The sequence below is a fragment of the Chroicocephalus ridibundus genome, chromosome 3 (assembly GCF_963924245.1).
Source record: "Chroicocephalus ridibundus chromosome 3, bChrRid1.1, whole genome shotgun sequence".
NCBI classification, from domain to species: Eukaryota; Metazoa; Chordata; class Aves; order Charadriiformes; family Laridae; genus Chroicocephalus; species Chroicocephalus ridibundus.
The window spans coordinates 72,639,400-72,664,288 of record NC_086286.1 but is presented as its reverse complement, the minus strand read 5'-3'; the positions used below and the strand labels follow the sequence as shown (position 1 = coordinate 72,664,288).

Genomic DNA, 24,889 nt, shown 5'->3' with positions numbered 1-24,889 from the left:
CATAGGTTTGTGTCATATTTAGGTTGTTTAGTGATAAACTGACAGTTGTAGCTGAAAACAACTTTTTAATCCATGCCTGGCAAGAATGTCACAACTGTATCAGTAAATAATCTCACTGTGGTTTATCACGGTTTTGTTAATTAAATGCATTGCATTGGGTTTGTGCATTTGTTATTTTCGGATAGTATCGAATTTATGTCTCGCTGAGCAAGACTTTATACAGAGGGCTTGCCATTCATACTCCAAGAAACTTGATAACTGCTCGTGAGAGCTTTTTATGGTACTTTAGATGTCAGGGTTTGAGACTTTTGATCCTTCTCTGTATTTTTAAAAGAAAATGATACCTGTCAAGTATGAGAGATTCCTATTTGGATGTCTTTTGAGACAGAATGAGTGAGGAGTGTATCTCTATATATGGCTAGATTGTGTGGGGTTTATTTAATTTGGTAGCTTTCAGAATTGTCACTTGGAACTCAAAAGTCAGGCTGGCTGTTTCTGGATGGTAGTTAAAAAACAGGGGCCAACCTTTGTTTGTCTTTCCAGACTTTTATGTGCTAGAGGGGAAGAGTCAAAAATATTTAGATTAAAAATATTTAGATTCTGCCCCCCTCCGTTTTTGAGAGGCTGTCCAGTTGTGAACTGCAGATGAAGGCTTCTCTGACCAACAGGTATTTCATAGAATACTGCCACTGAGTTATTCTGATTCCAGAAACCACACCATATGATGGCAGAGGTATTGTGTAGGCTTAAATAATATTAACAGTTTTCGATTAAAATAAGTGAAACAAGAAATTTCAATTCTGAAAGAGTTGTGAAATCCTGAGTCAGTAAAAGCTTTTCAGCTTTTAAAATGTTATTTTTTTGGCTTATTCTGTAAATTAAATGTATTTTGCCACCTCTGTGCATCTTTTAAATAAGATGTCTGTTACAAGTTAGTGGTGTTTACAAGCTCTTGTCTGATGTGGTGGTGTGGTAGTTTCAGTGCATCATGTAAATATGCAGCTAATACGACAAGTATAGAACACTATGATCCATAACAGATCCACTGGATAAATGTGAATCCTCTCTTTAAAGAGAGATGGAGAAGTTGCCTAGAATGTCCTTTTTGTATAGACATCTCTCTGAATCTTTATTCCATCGCTCCTTTCTGTTTCACGTATGTATTTTTTTCATTAATTGTAGTTTTGGGGTTGTGATGTGAGTCTGTGGTGTTTTGGGGTTTTTTAGCACAGTGTGTCCAAATGAGCTTCAGGGACCAGAGTTAACTTCCCTATTATTTCTCTATTTGTGATGACAGGATCAGTTAAAGCTTCATCTCTTAACCTCTCAAGAACCTGCTTGGCTCCTTTTAGTGACAGAACCAGCCCCTGAAAGCACTCTGACCTGAAGCCAGTTGCTGTTAATGAGCTGAGAAGCAGGCAGGTGAGTTGCAAGTGAAGTGACTTGATGTACATTTTGCTGACCCTGCATGGTCTTCCAGGGTCTTCCAGCTGCACAGGGAAGTCCGTCAGGGAGCTGATCTGGGTCAGTTATCGCTCTTTGGCTGTGATATCTTTTTTGAGTTAAATATTCTGCTGTGAGAATATGCTTAAAAAGACAAATCAATAACAAAGGTTAGTGATGGTAGTAAGTATTTCTGTGAAGGTTTAAAATGATCAAACTGAATTACAAAATCAAGATTATTTGTACTGAAGTTCCTACAAAAGCCTTAACTTAAATGCTTACTGACTTGATTTGTTCTTGAAGTACGTTCATCTTGACTCTTGGTCGAGTTACTGATTAAGTTTAAAAAGCAGATCTTCAATTTTATGCACTCTCTCCACTTTCTGTCCATAACAGTTCCTAGAACAGTCTAAGACTAACAGGATGCCCTAGCATTTATTGTCTGACTCCCTTGCACGGGAAGGAACGTAGCCAAAGCACTCAGTGCTTCTACACCCATTATTCTCAATTGGAGTGCTAAATCAAAGTGGAAGTAATCATCTAGAATTGGAGTATAATGTCAAGAAGACTGAAAGCACAGCCTAGTAATTTAACCTCCACATTGAAAAAGTGAGGATTAGTTTGCTTTTGTCTTTTAAGAAATTATGACCTGCCCCAAGAGAAATTTTTCATGGGAAAGGGATGCTTGTCATATCTATGTAAATGTAAGCCAAGGGCTAGGAATGGAAAATTGAATGCACTTGCATGGAAAGACTATTGGATCGAATGGTGATTGATACTGGTTTTTTTTTAAGAAACTAAATTGTACAAGCCTAAACCTGTTCTTGTGACTCAAAAGACTGAAAGCAGACTGTGTTTATTAAAACAGATCTCAAATAAAGGCCCAAATTGTTGGATTAGTGGTTTGGCATTCTGGGCATTTGTCATGCAAATTCTCAGCAATTTGCTCAGCAATAGCTCAGCAATTCCAGTGGTGGGAAGAGCAACGTGTTGTTTGGAAAGCTGTGCTAAACTTTCTGACAAAAAGCAGAAACTAAGAATGAAAATAGATAATTAGCTCAATTTTTTTAAATGGCTTAGCATTATTTAAAATTTTATATTACTTTGGTATTTCAGATAATTTCTATTAATGAAGAGTTAAGAAAAATCTGTCTTCTCTGCCCTGTCTTCCTTAATGTTAGCCTTCACCTTGCTACTTTGTCTGTTTTTCTCTGTTACTCTGAGTTGTGTGGGTTGTTTTTTTCCTGTGTAAAGATTAAGTTCATGTATGCTGAAATCTGGGATTTTGGAATCTGTAAAAGTCTGTCCTATATCCCTAAAAATACATTGGGTCATCTTAGTTGCATTTCTATCAGATTTACAGTAGTTGTGTTATATTTGCTTAATATAGTATGTTATCAGATGTAGTATCTCAGAGCACAGCTACAGGGGATGATTAGAAGCAAAGGCAAGATTCATCTTTTTAGCTTCAAAGCCCAGTGTTTAAAGCATATGTACTTCTGGTGTGAAAAGTACTTGCTTTGGTCGTAAGGCTTGAGTTGTGAACCTGTCAATCAGATGATTGTTCCTCTTATTTTTCAGCAGAAAAATGTAGTGTTTCCTAATTTACTGTATACCCTATCTACAGTCTAATTTATTAATGCATTATAGGTCACTTTGCGTCTGATGAGATCTGTCTTATCAACACTATGGATTTATTTTTATAGAAACATAGAATGTGTCGGGTTGGAAGGGATCTTTAAAGGTCATCTAGTCCAACCCCCCTGCCGTGGGCAGGGACACTTCCTACTAGACCAGGCTGCTGAAAGCCTCATCTAGCTTCTTGAACACTTCCAGGGAAGGGGCATCCACCACCTCTCTGGGCAACCTGTTCCAGTGCCTCACCACCCCCACAGTAAAGAATTTCTTCCTAATGTCTAATCTAAACCTACCCTGCTCTAATTTAAAACCATCGTCCCTCATCCTATTGCTACATGCCCTTGCAAACAGCCCCTCCCCAGCTTTCTTGTAGGTACCTTCAGGTACTGGAAGGCCACTATAAAGTCTCCGCGGAGCCTTCTCTTCTCCAGGCTGAGCAACCCCAACTCTCTCAGCCTGTCTTCATAGGAGAGGTGCTCCAGCCCTCTGATCATCTTCATGGCCCTCCTCTGGACCACCTCCAGCAGGTCCATGTCCTTGTGCTGAGGGCTCCAGAGCGGGACACAGTCCTCCAGGTGGAGTCTCATGAGTGCAGAGTAGAGGGGCAGAATTACCTCCCTCGACCTACTGGCCACACTAATAATGGTGCAGCCCAGGATGCAGTTGGCTTTCTGGGCTATGACTGCACATTGCCAGCTCATGTTGAGCTTCTCAGGAGCAACACCCCCAAGTCTTCCTCCTCAGGGCCACTCTCAATCCATTCTCTGCCCAGCCTGTATTTGTGCATGGGATTGCCCCAACCCACATGCTGGACCTTGCCCTTGGCCTTGTTGAACTTCATGAGTTTTTCAGAGGCCCACTTCTGAAGACTGTCAAGGTCCCTCTGGATGGCATCTCTTCCCTCCAGCGTGTCGACTGCTCCACACAGCTTGGTGTCATTTGCAAATTTGCTGAGGGTGCACTCAATCCCAACATTCATGTCGCCAACATGACATGAATCGCGGTCCCTGAGGAACTCCACTCATCGCTGGTCACCACTTGGACACAGAGCCATTGACCGCAACTCTTTGAGTGCGACTGTCCAGCCAGTTCCTTATCCACCAAGTGGTCCATCCATCAAATCCATGTCTCTCCAATTTAGAGACAAGGATGTCACATGGGACAGCATCAAATTTTTGCACAAGTCCAGGTAGATGACATCAGTTGCTCTTCCCTTATCCACCAACGCTGTCACGCTGTCGTAGAAGGCCACCAAATTTGTCAGACACAATTTGCCCTTAAGGAAGCCATGTTGGCTGTCATCTCCTTATTTTCCGTGTGCCTTAGCAGAGTTTCCAGGAGGATTTGCTCCATGATCTTGCTGGGCACAGAGGTAAGACTGACCGGCCTGTATTTCCCCGGGTCTTCCTTTTTTCCCTTTTTAAAAATGGGGGATATGTTTCCCCTTTTTCATTCGGTGGGAACTTCACCAGACTGCCACAAATTCTCAAATATGATGGTTAGGGGCTTGGCAACTTCATCTTCTAGTTCCCTCCAGACCCACGGATTCCTTTGTTAAATTTCTCCTCTTACTGTTTTCTGCCACCAAATAATATTCTCTAAGTTTTCTTTGTTGTGAACTGTTGTTCTTTTCAGTTCCTCAGTTGTAAGTTTGGATTTTTTTGTTGGGGGAAGGGTGCTTAGGGGAGTTGTTCTTTTCTTCTAAGAATTGAGTTATTTAGTCTTATGCTGAAGAACTTTTATGTATTAGAGACTTTGTTTATAGTAGTTTCTCAGTGGGTCTCAATATGTGTAGTGCAATTTACCTGAACTGAGCATCTGGGTAGTATCTACTTACGGAAGCTGAGAATACAGCCCAAAGGTTTTATGGGGGCATGCTTTTGTGGCTGGGAGGTGTTTGGTTTTTTCACTTTGGGCCTTTGTCCAAACTTGAAAACCTCAATTATCATTTAAACTTTAGAGTATTTATAAAGGACCTTCAAAGGCCGAAGGGAGAAGATTTCTTTCTCTCCTTCCCCCTCTTTCCTCACTTCCCAGTCCCATTTTGGGGAAAAACTTCAGTTTTTTCACAGAAGGTCATAAGAACTTTGGCCACATCCACGTCCAATTTTGACAGCTGAACATACTGTTGCCCTTGCTAATGTAAGTCTTAACTGTATTGTTTTGCCTTTTTATTTGGACACAAAGAGATGCCACTTAACTAAAACTTTGTGTTTATTTTTCATTTTAAATTACTTTCATAAAGTTATGCAATATGAGTTGGGCTTCGCTGAGCAAGAACAATGCAGTTCTGGCAAGCACCAGCATCCCTTTCCTGTCCTTTTTTGAAAAAAAGTTGCTGTGAAAGATAAAAAGGAAAGTAAATAACTTCAATTTATGTTTCTAGGTAATAATATCCTAAATTTGTTCATTGGTTTTAAATATTATACTTCTACTCAGTCTTAGGATATCTCACAGATACCGATGTGTTCTAGTCTTGGGCTCTTGGTTACTCATACTTACCTCATAAGGTATGAGAAGCCTTTATCAGTTAGTATTGCTACTATTAAGTTATTTTGGTTGCAGACAGTATGACTACAGCTTCTGTAGTCCTCAGTATTTGCACTGTGGTACAAGAAAACTTTTCATGGTGAGCAACCTAATAAATTATCTTCAGTTAAAAATGTCAAAAGACACAAACACACAAACTGTACTGTCTCAGAAGGCACAGTTGTGTATGATCCTGAAATGCTGGCAATTCTTGCAAATCTAGCATCTGTGTCTAAAGAGCTGTATAAACAGCTCTCTCATTTTGGAATTTAAATATCCTGTTTCAGCTAATGTGAGTATTAGAAGTGCGCAAGCTTGCTTCTTCTGGTTCTTCAACCTCATTTTCCTTCTCCTATTCTGTCACCTGACACTAAGGGGACAAACAGGTTCTTTTAGGGATCCTGGGCAGAGTGATGATGGCACTAAGCTGTAGTAACAATTAAAGCTTTATTTTCTTAACCAGCTATTATGATTAGTATAGCCACAGAGTTTATTATTAAAATGGTGCAGGATTTCTACAAGCAGTATCAGTGTAGTACAATTTATTAGTAGTGTAATACAGAATTTATAATACAACTTAACTTACAATTTCTAATTACCTGAACCCTCTGCAGGTCGGGTCAAATCTTAATACATGGTTTGCTGTGCAATATAACAATCATAATCTAGACTTGAAAAATCCTATAAAAGAATGCGAGTCACTTGCTCAATCCAGTGAGGAAACAGATGACATTGGAGGCATCCCCGGTCACTGGGGGGCTCACAGGTCTCACAGTCCAGGTTCCCGCTTGAGACTCTTAGTTGCTTGATAACAGCGCTCTATGCACTGTTAGCCTTCCCTCAGGGTCAGCAGCAGCACCTGACTGGCCACATGCCTGGGACCTTCGAGGCCAGCAAGGAAGGGAGTAATCGTCCTGGCACTCAGGAACCTTGAGATTCCTGGCACTGTCATTTTTTAACAATGTTAGGATCTTAGTACTCACCAAATTATTAATAATTTTCGTTGTGTTCATGTATCTAGCAGGGTAGACAATTGAAGAAATAAGCTATCTGCTAAACTGAGGAATTCTAGTTTGAAAATTAAATCTCTTCAGTCACCTTCTTCTAATATGGGATAAAGTACCTTTTAGGATGTCTTTGGCTTCCTGAATCTGAGTCATTAGCTTAGACGTCATCTTTTCAGATGCCTGAAGGTGGCTGAAATGTAGTATGCCTGGAGTGCCTTATGCTTGTTGCAGTTGTGTCTGATGTGCAATTGTGTTATGAGAACACATTTCTTAAGCAGAGGTTTAAATCCTGTATTGTAAAAGAAAGTTGGGAAACTTAAATTGCCTAACATGCTCTTGTGTAACTTGAGGCTTTTCTGAGAGAGCTCCTGCTGGTGAAAGCCACAGAGACAACTGAAGAGGGGTACCTCATTGAGACCTTCTCAGGGCTTCTGAGTACTTTCTTGACGAGTTGACCTTTAAAGCTAATTCAGAAGGCTGTCAGCCTGAGTAGCTTGGATGTCTGTAATCTCTGCTTCTCCAGGTGAAGCACTATCTCTTTTCACCTGTTCAGGGTGGATTGTTGGCTAACTTTTGTTCCCATGATATTTCTTTTTTTTTTTTTAAGAGAAACAGCTCCTGTAATATAGGAACTCCCTAATTATCACGGTGGTATTTATTAAAAGTTCTTACCTGTTCCCAGGGATTAAATTTCCTCCTGCTGCCTTTTTCCATAGCTTTGCATTACACACTTAAAATAAGCAAGTAGGGTGCTGCTCCCTCCATCTAGGGAGTTCCCTGAATGTACTGTCTTCCTGCATATGAGGGCCTTTTTTTTTGTTTGGCATAGCTTTTTTGCTGCTCATGACGTTTTGATGAAGTGCTGTAACAGTCTTGAGGGATTGTGTATTATGACAGTACATGACGGTTGCTAAACCAGTATCGTGATTTTTCACTATCACCTCTTTGCAGAGACTGCATGTGGTATAATAATATATATCAGATGAGGCTGGTGGAGGGAAGTAATTATCTTTTATTAGACTGGTTTATAATGGGACAGGGTGCCATGCAAGCTTTTGGTCACACATTGCCTCAGAGGGTTTATGCACCCAGATGCATATCAGGTCTTTTTTCCAGCTATATTAGTTAGCCTAATAAAAGGTATTACCTCCTCATAGAAACATTGCCTAACTTGCAGCCTTCGTGATCTAAGGATGCAACAACATGGCGACCATTACCAAGGCAGACCAACGTGTGCTTCTGTGTACTATTTCCAGTTCCTCCCTCTCTCGTTTGCCATATGCACTTTTCAGGTGTAGGGTTTTATGTTCAAGAAGTGATGAAGTCCGCTTTAATCAATATGGTCTCTTCTTTAAGTAAATTGTGAAAGAAAATTTAACTTGTCTAAATTGAAATGGAAAATTTCACTTTGCAGTGGCTCTGGCATCTTTCAACATCACTTTAGTGCATGGTTTTTAATAAATGAGACCCAGGTTTGTAACTCTGGGAACCTAAAGGTCATCCATGCTTCAGGTATAAGCATGTGTAATTTATCATTATGTGTATTTGCTTTTAAAACTTATTGTGTTCATGAGCAACACAGTGCTTCATGGGATGACGTTTACTGTTGCCTTTCAGTTACTAAGTGAAGGATACTAGAAACCTGTTTCTGATGCCTGCTTTATGTATCCTGCTTGAGATAATAACTAAACTCAAAAGCAGCTTAACAAATAAGGTGTTAGGATGTGTCAGTAATGATCACTTACCCTGTTTTATCTCCATAGATCTTCTCTCTTTTCATGTAAATAGGTTTTACTTCATGATGAAGGAAGCATTCGATGATTGTTTTGAGGAGTTCAGTGTTACTTACAAAATCCCAGTTTCCCTTCACCCTTTTTCTTTCAATGTTGGGCTTTTTTTTTTTTTTTAAGATCTACTAAAATATTTTCCTTGAATTTTCAGGGGGGGAAAAAACCCTTTGGAAGGAAGGTACCAATCTTAAACAGAAACAAATGAGGCATCAACAGCTCTGTTGAGGCGGTGAGTAACCGTAGCTACTGAGTCATGCTAAAACGTAAAACTTTAGATAGTTTAAAATTGTGGGATTATGTCCAACTTATTTATGTACCTCTGACATTGAGGAGTATACTGGTGTCCACCTGTAACTGCCAGCTGTGTGGACTTCTAAGACAAATTTTGGTTTAAATAAGTAAGAATATCTAGCGGTGGTTTAAATTTCTACTCTTCAGAATTCCTTACTTATACCCAGTTACTCTGAGGTATTTCAGGTGGAATATTTAACGTCTTTCCTCTTCTCATAAATGAGTATGTGTGTGTGTATAACTAGTATCAATATGATGTATCTTGTCTAAGCAGCTACAGTGTAGCTAAGAAGCTACAATCTGATGAAGAAGAAAGAGCCAGCAAGGCTCATTTGTCATGGGTGTTTGCTGTGATGGTTTTTATGCTATTCCATTAGCAATAAAAAGGTTTGTGCTGACAATGTAGTGGCTAATGGCTTTCCGGTATGGAAGTTGATTTTTTTTTTTTAATTATTATTATTTATGATTTTTGTTACTGTGATCTAATTAGTTACTGAGAAAACTGCCTCTTTTTCAAGAGCAGAAGACATAGCCGTAGTGGCCCATCATGTATAAATTTTCATAAACTGTGCATTTACTTTTCTAGCAAAACGTACAGACACTCCCCAAGTTGTGTAATGATTATCTGAAGAGCCAGGTTTCAGTGCGCTTTGAATGTTATTGAAATTATGATAATGTAGTAATTTGTAGAAGAATGGGGAAGTATTTTATATCCCTCTAGCTGTCGCCTTCTCCAACTACTATAGGCTTTTGTTATGGCTCTTGAACACGATAAATCACATGAATTTTAGTCAGTTACCAGTAGATTATCCTTACCTCCACTGAGTATCAGTACTCTTCATGTCACAATCTCTTCGAGGTATTTTTTTGTTTTAGAAGTCACAGCATCCTTACTCTTAAGAAAGAGGAATTTAATATAATTAATGCCACATCATTGTTCTGAGTTTTTCGTCTTATGATTGCAAACAAGAACTCTGACATGTTGCTTGTCTTGATTATGAATGAACATGTAGAATTAGGCTGATGTAGGAAGGATTATTTTTTTATTAACTGTTGAGTGGCAAGTGGTCTGTTCTCTTGTTCACACTCTCCCCCATCCCCAGATGTTGCATTACAGTCTTATAGTCAAACTCTAAGCCTGCCACAAAAGCAGTAAGTGAAACATGGTAAAACTTAACTTTCTGAAAACAACTGACCCAGGTGTTTTTCTGCGTTGATACGTGTCATTAAAACGGTATCTCCTATAGGTTTTTCTTAGAATTTTAGTCTCTTTTTGTCAGATCCAGTCCAGGAAACACTTCCTCTCTTGATATTGAAATAATATAAATGTGAGAGTAGTAGTTTTTTATTCCTTTTGCAAGATACATACATAAGGTGATATGCAATTACTTAAAGAAATGGCCTTTTAATTACAAATCATGTGCTCCATAGCTATTTCACTGATTTAAATTTCATACTTCTATACAAGTGCTTGTAAATGAGGGCAACCCTTTTCAGAACTTTTTTTTTTAACTTAGTAAACTTCATAGTGTTTGAAGTCTATGTCTAAATCTGTTTCAAGCTGCTTTCTGAATGGAACTCCTGAAAAAATTATGATAAATAAGAACATACACATACAGCACTTGCAATATTAGCACATTTAGGTTTGCTTTTACCAGCCAGCTTTTGCAGGTCTCTTAAAAGGTAATTCATGATCCACATGCTTGTGACACTGGTTGAAAAAACAACTGGTCTCAAACTCCCATAAAATTTCTCATGTTTTTTTTTTTTTTTTTCTTTTTCCTGTGTGCTTAGCCAGTAACTGCTCTACCACAAACCCCAAGGACTTACAGCTCTTCTCTAGAGTAACCAGTGGTGTTCAGCACATACTTGCTGTGTCATGGCTGGAGCTACACTCAGTCTACACTTGAATTCGTAGCTTATAGGTAGATGATACAATGAGCTTAGTAGTTAGTTAATATAGACTCAGTACTACTCAGCCCTTCCTAAGGGAATTCTTTCTCTGCACCCTTAGAGATTTTTCATTTTCCTCTGAGCTCTAACTCTTGCTAGTTTTTTAGCTTGGTGATAAACATCATTACTTTTTGTGGTTTTAAAACAACACTGATAATGGAGATTTTACAGGGTATTTGTTTTTCTTATTACCAATGTGAGATGTAAATAATTTTGTATGAAAGCAGTAAGGAATGTATACAACTGAAAAGTATGGAGTAACTTCTGGGGCCTTGCTGTAAGAGTGCTCTTGCACCCCTAGTGCAGTTGTTGGGTAGTCTTACTGTTTTGAGGTTTTCTAAAGTTAAAGAAAAAAAATAAAAAAGCTTAACCCTATCAGTTTTAATGTGTTCTGATGTGTATTTTTCAGGGTCAGATATCTGATTGAAAAAAGCATATTCTTCATGGCACTCTGAAATTATGCCTTACATGACAGTAATTCTTACTACTTACATATGGTCATTCTAAATTGCTGTTCTTGAGAATATGGTTGGTTTTAAGCTTTCAAGTTAATATCATGCAGTGCTAAAATGGCATTTGTTCAGTCTTGAGACAGAGAACCTCAAAGTGGTAGAAAAATATCTAAGTAGTCACACTATACTGTTAGCACACTAATCTCAATGGAAATTGAGGAGTTAGCTTTTTTTATTAGACTCATTTGAAAAATATTAATTTCCTGAAAGATACACTACATTAAGTATTGCTACGCTACTTAACGCTTTATCTGAAATATTGAGAAAGAACGTCCCTATTTAATTTATTACACAAGGAATTACCCAAGTTAAGTTTAGGTTATTCAAAGAATGTGAACTTAAAAATGTGTAAAGTAGCAGGAGAAAGGAAGAGTATTACATGGGGCAGGAGTGTATTTTGGGAAGGGTTAGCAGGCATTCCATGTGTTTGAATGTGGGAAAGGAGGAATGAGATTGCTCGTAAAGGTGTACTGCCCTCCTTCCCTGTCTGGCCTACTCTAGTTATGAATTAAGAAAAAGAAATGGAACTTCTAAAAGCTCTATTTAGATACAAGGGGGCTGGGACCAGTCCCTTATGTTGATGGGAACAAGGGTGAGAAAGGGAGCCTTTTTCTGTCTCTGTGGAGACTTCTTCCTTACAGCCTGCTGATTCTCAGGGTATTATTCCTTTTCACTTGGCAGGTTATGAGTTGAAAAGTGAGTCTTGGAGTTTTTTGGTTTTTTGGATTTTCTGTTTGTGTTGGAAGTGGAGTTAAAGCAGAAGCAGGCAGTGGTGAGGGCAAAGTGTTCAGTGGAAGTCAGTTATTGTGGTCCAACAGTTGCTCTGAATGAGTCATGAGACACGCATGTATTTTAGTTATTCTCACTGAATGTGAATGGAGTTCTGCCATGGGCAAAAGGAAAGGCTTCACAATGGCAGCTTGTGCTCAGTATTGGTCTGAGGTGGGAATGTTGCTTTTGCTTCAGCTCCCTTTCTGATAAGAGTGCAAACATCAATCTTAGTGCAACTCCTGTGTTGCATTAAGAACAAATGTTCTAGTTACAGTTTTCAAAAGGGAATTTAAGGAGTATTCGGCATATGGGTATACCAGAATGAACATATATTGTGGACTCTGAAACTTCCATCTGAGATGATAATGAAATATATCTTCTGGAACTAAACAAAGACTTGTGAAGTCATTGTTTGCTGCTTTGAATCAACTGTAGTTCTTTCAGACAGTTCAGTAGTACTTGAGACCCGTCAGGTAAAATCTAACAAACTTGAACGATGCATCTTTTGGTTTAAATGTGCCTTTCTAGAATATGCTTAAGAGTGTTTTCATAGAATTATAGAACTGTTAGGGTTGGAAGGGACCTTAAAGATCGTCTAGTTCCAACCCCCCTGCCCTGGGCAGGGACACCTCCCACTAGATCAGGCTGCTCAAAGCCCCATCCAGCCTGGCCTTGAACACTTCCAGGGATGGGGCTTCCACCACCTCTCTGGGCAACCTGTTCCAGTGTCTCACCACCCTCATGGCGAAGAACTTGTCCTTAATGTCCAGTCTGAATCGACCCATCTCTAGTTTTAATCCATTCCTCTAGTCCTACCATTACCCTACATCCTAAAAAGTCCCTCACCAGCTTTCTTGTAGGCCCCCTCAAGAAACTAGTAGGTCACTATAAGGTCTCCCCGGAGCCTTCTTTTCTCCAGACTGAACAACCCCAACTCTCTCAGTCTGTCCTCATAGGAGAGGTGCTCCAGCGCTCTGATCATCCTCGTGGCCCTTCTCTGGACACGTTCCAGCACGTCCATATCTTTCTTGTAGTAGGGGTTCCAGAATTGGACACAGTACTCCAGGTGGGGTCTCATGAGAGTGGAGTAGAGGGGGAGAACTGCCTCCCTCGACCTGCTGGCCACACTTCTCCTGATGCAGCCCAGGATATGATTGGCTTTCTGGGCTGCTAGTGCACACTGACGGCTCACGTTGAGCCTCTCGTCCACCAGCACCCCCAAGTCCTTTTCTTCAGGGCTGCTCTCAAGCCAGTCGCTGCCCAGCCTATATTGGTGCTTGGCATTGCCCCGACCCAGATGGAGGACCTTGCACTTGGTCTTGTTGAACTTCATGAGGTTGGCATGGGCCCACCTCTCCAGCCTGTCAAGGTCCCTCTGGATGGCATCCCTTCCCACCAGCGTGTCAGCCACCTCACACAGCTTGGTGTCGTCAGCAAACTTGCTGAGGGTGCTCTCTATGCCACTGTCTATGTCACTGATGAAGATGTTAAACAAGACCGGTCCCAGTACTGATACTTGAGGGACTCCACTTGGACATGGACCCATTGACAGCCACTCTTTGGGTGCGGCCGTCAAGCCAGTTCTTTATCCACTGAATTGTCAGTCCATCAAACCCATATTTTATCAGCTTGGAGACCAGGATGTCACGCGGGACAGTGTCAAAGGCTTTTCTCAGGTCCAGGTAAATGATGTCAGTTGCTCTCCCCTTGTCTATTGATGTTGTGACCTTCTCATAGAAGGCCACCAGGTTTGTCAGGCATGATTTGCCCTTGCTGAAGCCGTGTTGATTGTACCCAATCACCTCTTCATTATTCTTCTGCCTCAGCAGTGCCTCCAGGAAGATCTGCTCCATAATCTTACTAGGCATAGAGGTGAGACTGACTGGCCTATAGTTCCCTGGTTCATCCTTCATTCCCTTTTTGAAAATGGGGATTATGTTTCCTCTCTTCCAGTCAGTGGGGACCTCACCAGACTGCCATGACTTTTGAAATATAATAGAGAGCAGTTTAGAAACCTCATCCACCAGTTCCTTCAGTACCCGTGGGTGTATCCCATAGGGTCCCATGGACTTGATCACTTTCAGGTTCATCAGATGGTCACGAACCTGATCTTCACTTACAATGGGCAGTTCTTTCCAACCCCTGCCATTACCTTCTGTGACTCTGGGAGTGTGGCTGGAGCCCTTGCCAGTGAAGACTGAGGAAAAGATGTTGTTGAGGACCTCAGCCTTCTCCATATCACTTGTCACCAGTTCTCCCGTTTCCTTTCTGAGGGGGCCCACATCTTCCCTAGTCGTGTTCTTACCGTTAATATATCTATAGAAATTTTTGCTGTTTGAATCCTTGGCTTCTATTTTTGCTGATGTCAGGTTACCTCACAGGCTCAACTGCAGAACGGTAATTTCCTGAAGCATTTTAATATAGAATTAAGTCTATTGCATTTCCCTCCACGTTTTCTGATGGGCTGGAGTTACGGCTGTTGAGCAGATGTTTCTTGTTTTGATTCCATGCTTTAACTACTTTGCTACAAAGCAGAAGACCAAATAAGTCCATAGGAAGACCTCTGTTGTGCTTTGACACCAAGAGAACAGAACAAAAACTTAAGAAAATGTAGTGATTTGCCATCTGTACACTCCTGTAGTTGGAGCTCGTTACCCTAACAGTATGAGTGAGCACTTCAACAAGGCTGAGACTGAGAAGTTTGCTGCCAGTCCTGAAGAATTCAGACTGTAACTAACTGATTTTACATCTCTGCTGCTGGGTATGTGAAGCTACCACCATTTTATAAACCAAGTGAAAATTAGATTAAGATTTGCACAAGGCTGTGGTGTCATTAAATTATGAGATTTTTCACGCAGTTCCATGCGACAGTCAATAGACATTGTCTATTGTGTGGCAGTTTGAAGTGTTTGTTTTGCTTAAAAGATTTAACTCTCCTGAGTCTCCTTAGGCTTCTTCCCAGTTGCAAGATCATTAACTGATGCATTCTAATAAATAAACCAGTCCTGGTTGCTATCTTCAGTTGAAAGTTATGGAAAAAATTGCTTGTTTATTGACTATCCACTATGCTTTCACACAGAGGCATCCATGTTGTGGCTTCCAAAAATGCTGAAAACAAACATTACTTGAGTTGAAATTACGTGGCTTTATGATAACAAATAAGTTTACTTAGAAGAAAATACTTTGCTTTAGTAAAAGCCTTCTCCCTTTTTTACTGCTGTGCTCATACAGTTTGAGAGAGAATGTGCATTTGCGCAGCAGAACTAACACAGAGGTTAAAAAAGAACGTACTCCATGGAAAGATACCCCAACTAAGGTGTAAGACAAGTCAGTTTCAGAGAGTCATGGGCTGTGTACAAACCAAAATTTGCTTCACCCCTTGCATTTCAACTCTTGTCTGGCACGGTTAGTAACTTTGTTAGCAAGGAAAACTCTTTAACTGGGCATATGTTACCCTAAGGTTTGTGTAAAATGAAAGAAAGTAAATTGTTAGATAAAACTCGTGTTTATTTTATGCAATGAAGCATGTGGCTGACTTAAGTCACCTTAGTTTTTTTTAGCAGGTCTGAACTTTTGCTGTCATTAGCTTTTATTGGAACGCTTCTAAATAACGCTATTTGCTGCTGCACAGCATATGGTGTGTTAATGCTTTCTTTTTATTTTTAGTATGCCAGAACTATGTGTTCCTCCCTACAGCATGAGCTGGCTTTCCTTGTTCACATTCCTTGCAGTCCATCTGCCTATAAATGTTTTTACAGTACATCGAGTGATGACGCTAAGATACTGATGTGTTAAGTCACTAACAATAAAAATAAAACATAAAATTTTGTGTATTTGGCCTGAACACATTCTACTACCACCCCACAATCAAGTAGCCTCTGGTTTTTAACTAAAATCTTATTTGGGAGCTTTTAATCTAAAATCAGTGTTTGTCATATTTGTTGAGAGCATCTTTGGGAATAAATCTGAAATTTTCTCATGTAGAATGCCTAGTGTCTTGTGGACAGGAAAGATCAAAAGATTACTTGTGATTAGGGCAGATGGTGTAAAACAAGTTCTCTCAGGCTTGGACAGAAACTGAGTGTTTTTTCCAAGTCATTGTGAAATGAAGGAACCTAAAAGAGGATACATGCCCGTTAGACACAATTCAGCTAAGTAAGTTATATTTTCTGAGATGTGTGTGATTTTCATTGTATAATCCTCATCCAAAACATTTTTGGATGTTGTGGTATAAAACACTGTATATTTGCAAAGCAGCAGAGATTGCCACCTCTTCTTGCTTTAAGTCAGCAGTTATTGATCTAAAAATACTAACAACTTACAGTTGCCTGTAATTCCCAAATTGCATCTTTAACAGTGGGCTCCTCGGGATTATTGAGCGTACTTTGGGAGTAATGCTTGCTCTGCCGGAGCCTTGAACTTAAACTGCTGTTCAGCAAGAGTCCCAGATCTTGTGATCCCACAGTGGAAAAAGGGAAAACAGGTGGTAGGGCTAGATATAATGGTTCTTTCCATTTTTACCAGTGCTCTGTCAGCTTGCCTTAGGAGGCTTACTCTTTAGAAAAGAGATAAAATAGTAAACAGAACTGGCCAGGCATATACAATGCGTGTCAGCGTCTAAGTCCTGTCATCTGTGGTACAAATCCTTGGATTTAAGATCGGTCCTTTACTCATTTACACAGCAACAAATAATTTTATTCTTTGTTTAGAAAAAAAAATTAAAATCTTTTGTTGTCAGTATATGGCATGCTTCATTCAGTAACAGTAGTTAAATTAGTGTTGTCTGTCACGCCTATGTGTAACTTTAAAAAAATATCTTAAGTAAACAGTTGATTCATAGCAATATCTCTGTATTCTTTACCAGTTCCAGATCAGTATCTAAGTAGTAGAGCAGCATACACCCACAGTCTTGTATGTAGCAATACTTTTGTATTTAGTATCAGCATTTTCTAACACAGTTCTTTTCCCCCACCCCCACCCCAGGGTAGAGAAGGTTTTTAGGTAAGAATCCTGTCCTGTGTTTGAGTCGGTTTAGACAGCTTTGTACTAGTAAATGGGCATACTGTTCTCATCAACAGCTGCTCCGGGATGAGCAGAAACCACCATATCACTGGCACAAACCTAGATTACATCAAGAAAGAAGAAATAGGCAGAACTGATGCTGCTTCGTCTGAGTCAGCAAGACAGATACTAAGTCAGAACCCTTCAGCACTCAAATAAGCACTGTATCCAGGTTTAGATCTTCTTTGTCAGAATGCTTGGGAAAGCAAGTCTTAAATACTTGTGCATAACATACCACTTCTGGTATGTCAGTATGCAAAATTTGGTGAGTTAACCAAACATTTTTTTGTAAAAGCATGTCCGTCTACCCTCCTTAATATTAATTTCCTCTATGATGCAGCCTTTTCTTCAAACCGTCGTGCTAGTAAGTATAGCAGTGTCTAGCTTACGTGAGTTATCTCAAAAGGGTATTTAAAGGGTTAGGTGCTGACTGAAGTCCCACTGATTCTATACTTGAGGTAGTAGGGTGACTCAAAATGCCTTTGTCAGATGTCTTTAACCTCTCCAGCTGTCCTGTCAGTGAGGATGAGTCAGAAGCTGCAGTCCTACAACTAACACTAAATCTGGAAGGCTCAACTGTTAGCGTAAGTGATTTGGCAGCTTGGGGCAGGATGTGGACTGGTGCATTACTGAGGTGACTACAGCCTTTCCAGAGTGCTGCCGCATCTTTTGGAGAAGAGAGGAAAGTCTCTTGGTCCTTTGTTTTATTCTATGCCAACAGTGAAAACAGTATTTTCCTGGAGAACTGAGCTGACTGTGGGCTGATAGTAAAAATAGTGTTCATGGGAACTTCTCAGGCTGGTTGTATGGTAGCACGTTGTTCGCTTTCTGTGCAGAAACAGTAAGTCTGGTATTTGGGGGAAGCTGCTAAACTTGCAGCACATGCGTGATGCAGGAGGTGACTGGTCTGCAGTCCCCCTGCTCCTGAAAGTAAGTAGGTGGCTGGCCCAGTCAGAAAGGTCTCCATTAAGACTTGGGCATCCCTACTGTTTAGTAGAGAGATATATGGCGTATGTGCAGACTGAGTTCACGTGTTCAGTCCTGATGTATCCACACCTGTGTCACCCGACACTAAGGGGACAGATGGGTTCCTTTTAGGGATCCCGAACAGAATGACGATGGCACTAAGCTGTAGTAATAATTAAAACTTTATTTTCTTAACCGGATATTATGATTGGTATAGCACAGAATTTATGATTAGAATGGTGCAGGATTCCTAAAGGAGATTCAATATAGTACGATTTATAAATAGCGTAAACCAAACAATTTATATAGGATTTATAATACGACTTAATTTATGATTTCTAATCACCTGGATCCTCTGCAGCATGGGTCAAATCTTAGGACATGGTTTGGTGTACAATATAACAATCATAATCTCGACTTGAAAAATCATAAAAGAATACAAGTCGTTCCCTCAATCCTGGGAGGAAGCAGGCGACAGTGGAGGTGTCCCTGGTCACGGGGGGTCGCCTGTGCAGCAGCAGTTTGGGTCCAAGTTCCCACTAAAGACTTGTAACTGCTTGATTTTACAGACAGCGCTCTGTGCGCTGTTACACTTTCCTCAGGCTCATCAACCCGGCTGGCCATGTGCCTGGGACCTTCAAGGCCAACAGAGAAGGGAGTAATCGTCCTGGTGCCCAGGAACCTTGAGGCCGGTAGGGAGGGGAAGAAGAAGTCGGTTTGGTGTGTCTACTTGGTTCGTAGCCCCCTTCATACTTCAGGGGCTGCTAATGAGGGAAAGGGAACAAATATGTGACCTATTCACTGCCTGCCTGCCTTAAAAAATGGCATTAGTTATGCTAACCACATTACCAGGGGTCAGGAGTAGGGGGTTTTGGTAGCGCTGTCCTATGGATGTTAAGCAGAAACACCCCCTCCTCACAATGAGGATTCACAGAAGGTCATCCTGTGCAAACCATAGTTTAGAGCCCGTAAGTCAGATTTGTGGCCTTCCCTGCCTTTGAGCCTTTGAAAGGAAAGCTCTGCGCTTTGTGGTCACCTGGCAACTATGTACACACTACAAGAGAGAGTGATTGTTTTCGAGTTACATCATCATGATTTAACTATAGTTACAAAGTGCCATTTCCAGGTTCTAAAATTTTTTTTTTTCATTTTTTCCAGCAAAACTCCACAGATCTAACAGCAAGTTTTTGTAAACTTTAAATGAAATATCAACAGACTTGTAATTTTAGCTCTGTAGGCATAGAGAAATGGGGTGTTTTTTCTGTATTTTGTTGATGGTTACCCTGGCTGCATGTTTGAGTACATTTGTGTTTTGCTTTTGCTTTTAGTATAGCGTTAAAACTATTACACAAACAAAGCTTTCATTTTACTTCCACAATATCTCCTGCAGGCTTCAATAGAAATTGAGGCATACAGGAAACAAGATTTAGTCTTCGCTTTATAACGCCATTTTAATTGTCCTCTTAAAAATATAGCTTTTATAGCAGTAATCACAAAATTTTCAACTGTTTTTGAAGATGATATTTATTTTTTTTTAGCCCAGTTGGACTTGGAGTACTCTGCTGCATGGTTGTGAAAAGAAACCAGTCAGTATAATAAAGATCCTAGGCCTGAGATCTTCTTCAGGCGGGGACAGACTAAAGCAAACTGCAATAAAAATGTTCAAGCTCACTAACGAGGAAAGAGTATCTTACAAACCAAGATTTTGAAAAGTTAGGGAAACTGGCAAACTAAAGGGGCAGAAAATCTTTTAAGTGTAAAGGCTTGCTAAGGGGACAGTTTATGGGATTGGATGAATGTCTTAAAAATTAATCTTTCTTCTGGCCTCAGAACAGATGTAACTTACCTGGAAATGGTAGGGGAAGCATGTGAGAAAGTGAGAGTAAGGCAGCACACCAGTGATATTTTTAAGCTGGGCAAGGGTATGACTATGGGAAGTATCCCCGATTTTTTTCCACAACTTAAGGTATTTTCTAAAACTAGTGGAAGAGTTGTCATGTGCTCGGATTTAATTCCTATGTTTTTTTCCAGCAGTGAAAACAAACTTGAAGAAAACTGGTCTAAAAGTATGGTTTTTCCATGGCTGAAATTATGCATTGTGTTATCACAGCTTACACTCAGGTTTTCCTTCTCTTTCTGGAATACATCCATCCAATACAGATTGGGTGCTCAGACATCAGAATAGAAGTTGTGAAAATCAAGAACATCTAGTAAGAAAAAATACTGTATTCTTCTACCTGCTGTTTGTTTACATAAAGAGATTTCTTATAACCCAAGGCCATATTGTTTCTAATACTTTCTTTTTCTTGTTGACACAGGTTTTGTTTTGGCACTTGTCTGTGTTGATCAGGAAAATACCAAGCACTTGGAATATGCTTTAACCTATGCTTCATCTATGATTTAAAGTATTTGAAAACAGAGTTGTCTTGCTTTTATTATACTTTACCCCTCTTCATAAATCCTTCACTGGGAGGAGAGAATCTCAAGGTATAATATGTCCTAACGCAAGCTTCTTTGCTCTTTACATCCACTCCTAGACCGTTCTTTCAGCTGGGATGATGCAACTGCTTTTGCATCTGAATTACCTGGATTAAAGAACCGGTTTAGAAACTTACTCTCCCCCAGGTGTTTAAGGTATTTTTTTTGTGTGTGTTTTTTTTTTTTTTTTTAATCTAATTTGTCTTGATCTAATAGTTACTGCAGTAGGAATAGTTATTGCAGGAGGTAACACAGCAGGGAGGGAGTGGAAAGGATTGAATAACATGGCATTGTAGGGGGAGGGTAGGGAGCGAAAAATGTTATCAAACCAGAGCATTTTATGTCCTGATGTTGCTTGCAGTGTTCTCTCTGTTTTTGAAGGAGCAGCACCTAGCTGAAGAGGAGAGCAGTTTTTGAACAGTATCATGGGGAAGAAGCTTTGTTTCTTGGGGGGGGGGAGGGATTATTATGTTTATGGGGCTTCTTTAGTAATATAACTAGTAAATCTGCAAGTGGAATGTCGTAGTGGTCCTCTGTGTGTGTGACTAACTTGGTAAAAGAAGAATTTAGTATACAGCTTTAGAGTACAGATTCTGTTTCATAATCACAGAATGGCAGGGGTTGGAAGGGACCTTCGGAAATCATCTAGTCCACCCCCCTGCCAAAGCAGGGTCACCTAGAGCAGGTTGGACAGGAACACATACAGGTGGGTTTTAAGTATCTCCAGAGAAGGAGACTCCACAATCTCTCTGGGCAGCCTGTTCCAGTGCTCTGCCACCCTCAGGGTAAAGAAGTTTTTCCTTATGTTGAGATGGAATCTCTTGTGTTCCAGTTTGTGCCTGTTGCCCCTTGTCCTGTTGCTGGGCACCACTGAAAAGAGTCTGGCCCCATCCTCTTGACACCCATCCTTGAGATATTTATAAGCATTGATGAGGTCCCCTCTCAGTCTTGTTTTCTCCAGGCTAAACAGAGCCAGGTCTCTCAGCCTTTCCGCATGAGAGGTGTTCCATTCCCTTGATCATCTTCGTAGTCCTTCACTGGACTCTCTCCAATAGTTCCCTGTCTTTCTTGAACTGGGGAGCCCAGAACTGGACACAGTACTCCAGATGTGGCCTCACTAGGGTGGAGTAGAGGGAGAGGATGACCTCCCTCTATCTGCTGGCAACGTTCTTTTTAATGCACCCCAGGAGACCATTGGCCTTCTTGGCCACAAGGGTGTATTTCTGGGCTCATGGTCAACTTGTTGTCCACCAGGACTCCCAGGTCTCTCTCTGCAGAGCTGCTTTCACAGCCTTCTGGTGTGTCAGCCACCCCTCCCAATAATGACAATAGTACTTGTCACTAATACAGAGCACCATAGCCTGAGACTTGTTCCTCAGCACTGAGTGACAGACCTTAATGATGAGTAGGGAAATTAAAGAAATATTAATTTGTTATTTGTAATGTCCCTAAAGGAGGTGACTTTGGGGATGTGATTGTAGCTCTTACCTAGAGGAGAGAAGAGGAGGAAGTGATACGTTGCTGAGGCTACTGTAGAGTTTCAGGATAAGGCACCAAGCATGTGCAAACCACAGACAGAATCTGCCAGAACGGTGAAGTCCAGATGCTCTGTCTGTATTTAGTTCTTACATCTGCAAAATACAGAAGACTACCAGTTGTGGGTTTGTCCTTTTCTTTGTTTTTGTTTTTTTGACATATGCTCTCAGCATAACAGCCAATTTGTGTGGGGAAGAACAAGCAGCCTGGCAAGGAAAAAAACATTGGTGCAAATTCAAAAATAGCTTTATTACATTTAACTAACTAAACAAAGGTGATGACAGCTGCAATTGCAGTTGCAGCATAGATTGCATTTCAGTCACCAGCTGTCCAGTGAACTGTGGTGTGTAGCTGCTACAGCAGTAGTTTTAAGCAAACTGGGAAGGAAATAGCAGAATCCTGTGAAAACTACAGCAAGTCATTACCTTGCGTAGTATCTCACAATACAAGAAAACTAGTAATTTCAGTCACATTTTTGGTAATCAAGTAATTTACTTTTTCCTTTAAAAAAACTTACAGGAATCTGAAAAAGCAGTGAACAACAGGGGATTAGACACAGACATGGAAGATTACAGTTCCACCTGTTCAGATTCAGGTAAATTAGACTGAGGTTAACCAGTTTGCTGTGTTCTGTTTTCAGTCTGAGGTTTTTCCAGTTTTAAACATCCTGAAGAGATTGTTAAATGGCCATTAGCATGGAGAGAGATATGACATGACAGACTGCACAACCACAGAGCAGGTGTTTTTTGTCCATTCAAATCATATCTCTGAATGGCCTTAAGAAGCAGACTAATCTAATATAATTTATTCTTGAAAATAAACTTAATTTTAAAACTTAATAAGAACACCATTAATTTTACATGTCAAATACATGGTTAAAGTTGCTTATGGGTACTTTGTGAAGAATTTCTACTGTGCTTTGTGCTTTTGATAAGAGTAAACCGATGCAAGGGATGTTCTTCGAAGCTCTGGAATTGAGCTGGCAGAACAGTTATGTTAAGGAGGTCCTAAAGTGAAATAGCATGAAATGGAGGCCTTTGAATAACTAAATCACGTAGTATGTGCTTGCTAAACTAGCTTCAGGTTAGATAAAATCTGCTTTTCATGCCTTACTTGGTTTGATTTATGAGCCCTTCATTGCTATGATGTTCATAACATCTATGTTATGAAATCCTACTTGAAGAAATGAAATCTTGAGAAAACTGTGCTAACATTTTGTGGTATCTGCTTTTCATTTTGTAATAAAACAGTGTTGAGTTTGGATAACCAATAAGCACATATGCTTACGGGTTTTTTACCATAGGAACTATTTTTCCACAATTACCAACACATGACCACAGCAAACTGCTCTAAAACTTTGGTAAAGTTTTCTGCCAGGCATGCTGCCTATGAAGCCTCTTTCCTTTTTTCCCCATATCTACCATTCTTCCAAAAGCTTCAATAAAAAGATTAACTTTGCAGAAAACCCCTAAAATCAGATAATCTGGCCTGAATTGGAACTCATTCTAAGCATGTTAAGAAATGGGTTTAGACTTGGGTATGTTTTTGGTCCCCTTTTTAAAGGGGTGTGCAAGGGGGGTCGTGTACGGCTTCAAGCATTTTAAGACTGGAATTCTTTAAAGACACTGACTGCATTTAATTGAATGCTATCTTAGCTTGTTTGAAATACACCTTTTGCAAGTTTATACTCTTTTCCTCATAGTACGAGAAAATAGTCTTTTAAGATACACTGAGCATTTTGATGGAGTATAGAGGATCTTGTCTAATTAGGAAAAGCCTAAATCACATATTCCTCATACATAAGCAAATAAGAAATGGATACCATTTCTGTGCCATTTCCATAGCAAGCTATCTCGAAGGGTTAGTAGTAAATATGAATGTAGGTCTGAATTTTCCTTTCAAGAAAAAAAGCCATTGGTCATGAATGGAAGTGGGTTTCACTTACCATAGCTTAATTTTAGATATACTGTGGGCAACATTTATCATAATTTAATTTTAAAACTTACTGCCAGTCTTTATTGTATCATTGTCTATTAGATATCCGGTGTGCTGACTGTGCCATCTGCTTTTCCTGCAGGGCATGTGGAGAAAAGAAGGACAATTAATCACTTCGCTATTAAAAAAACTGAACAGTACTTCAATCAGATGCACAAGGACAGCAAAAAGCTAACTGAAAGGATATTGGCTTTGGAAGAACAGTCTCTTCAGAAGCTCTCTTGCCTAGTTTCATCATGAACATAGAAATCTCCAAGGCTGTCCAAGGTTCAAGGAGGATTAATTTAAAACTAGGTCTCTTAGGGCCACTTCTAATTCAAGCTGCTCCTAACATGTGCAGAGCTGGAACTCCTAGAAGCACTTCCAGTTATTTAAATGGCGTTAATACCTTTTTTTGAGGTGGAAGACTTGCATCGAATTTGGCTGTGAAGTGCCATGCACAGTATTTGATATTACAGACATTCCAGGAAGGTTTACTTGTGGCCTTCTGTGTTTGTTCCAAGGGAAACATACATTGCAAGCCCAGTGACTGATTTGTCTTTTGCTTTCACGGGGATCAAGATAAACAAATCAATAAAGACAACTGGATCTGAAACATAAATTATAGCATGTAACTCTCAGAGTTACAGGATGATTGTGTCATTCTTTACTACCTTATTGTTGCCAGAACCTTCAAATGTCGTGCATTTTAGTCAGGACAAATAGTGGTCACAGAAAAACGAGAGTATCACCTTGAAATCTGTCACCCTAACTTTGGCTCCCTTGTGATTTTCAGTTGCTTGTTTTGCATCATGCTGCTTGTCTTAAGGAAAATCTATAGAGTGGTATTCTTTGGGGAGCTGTTGTAGGCTTTACTCAGGGTCTGATGTAACAGGAATTCACACAGGTTGCACTTCAGACATAGCAGCAGCCCATAAGG

General features: G+C 40.1%; 1 long non-coding RNA gene across 1 annotated transcript; it reads left to right on the top strand.

Moving 5' to 3' along the window:
* The first annotated feature begins 1,308 nt into the window (after window positions 1–1,308).
* Window positions 1,309–24,535, top strand: LOC134513887 (uncharacterized). Its single transcript, XR_010070535.1, has 5 exons — window positions 1,309–1,422; window positions 8,559–8,636; window positions 20,499–20,595; window positions 22,495–22,570; window positions 24,053–24,535. It is a non-coding gene; the product is annotated as an uncharacterized LOC134513887 (long non-coding RNA).
* The last annotated feature ends 354 nt before the right edge of the window (window positions 24,536–24,889 follow it).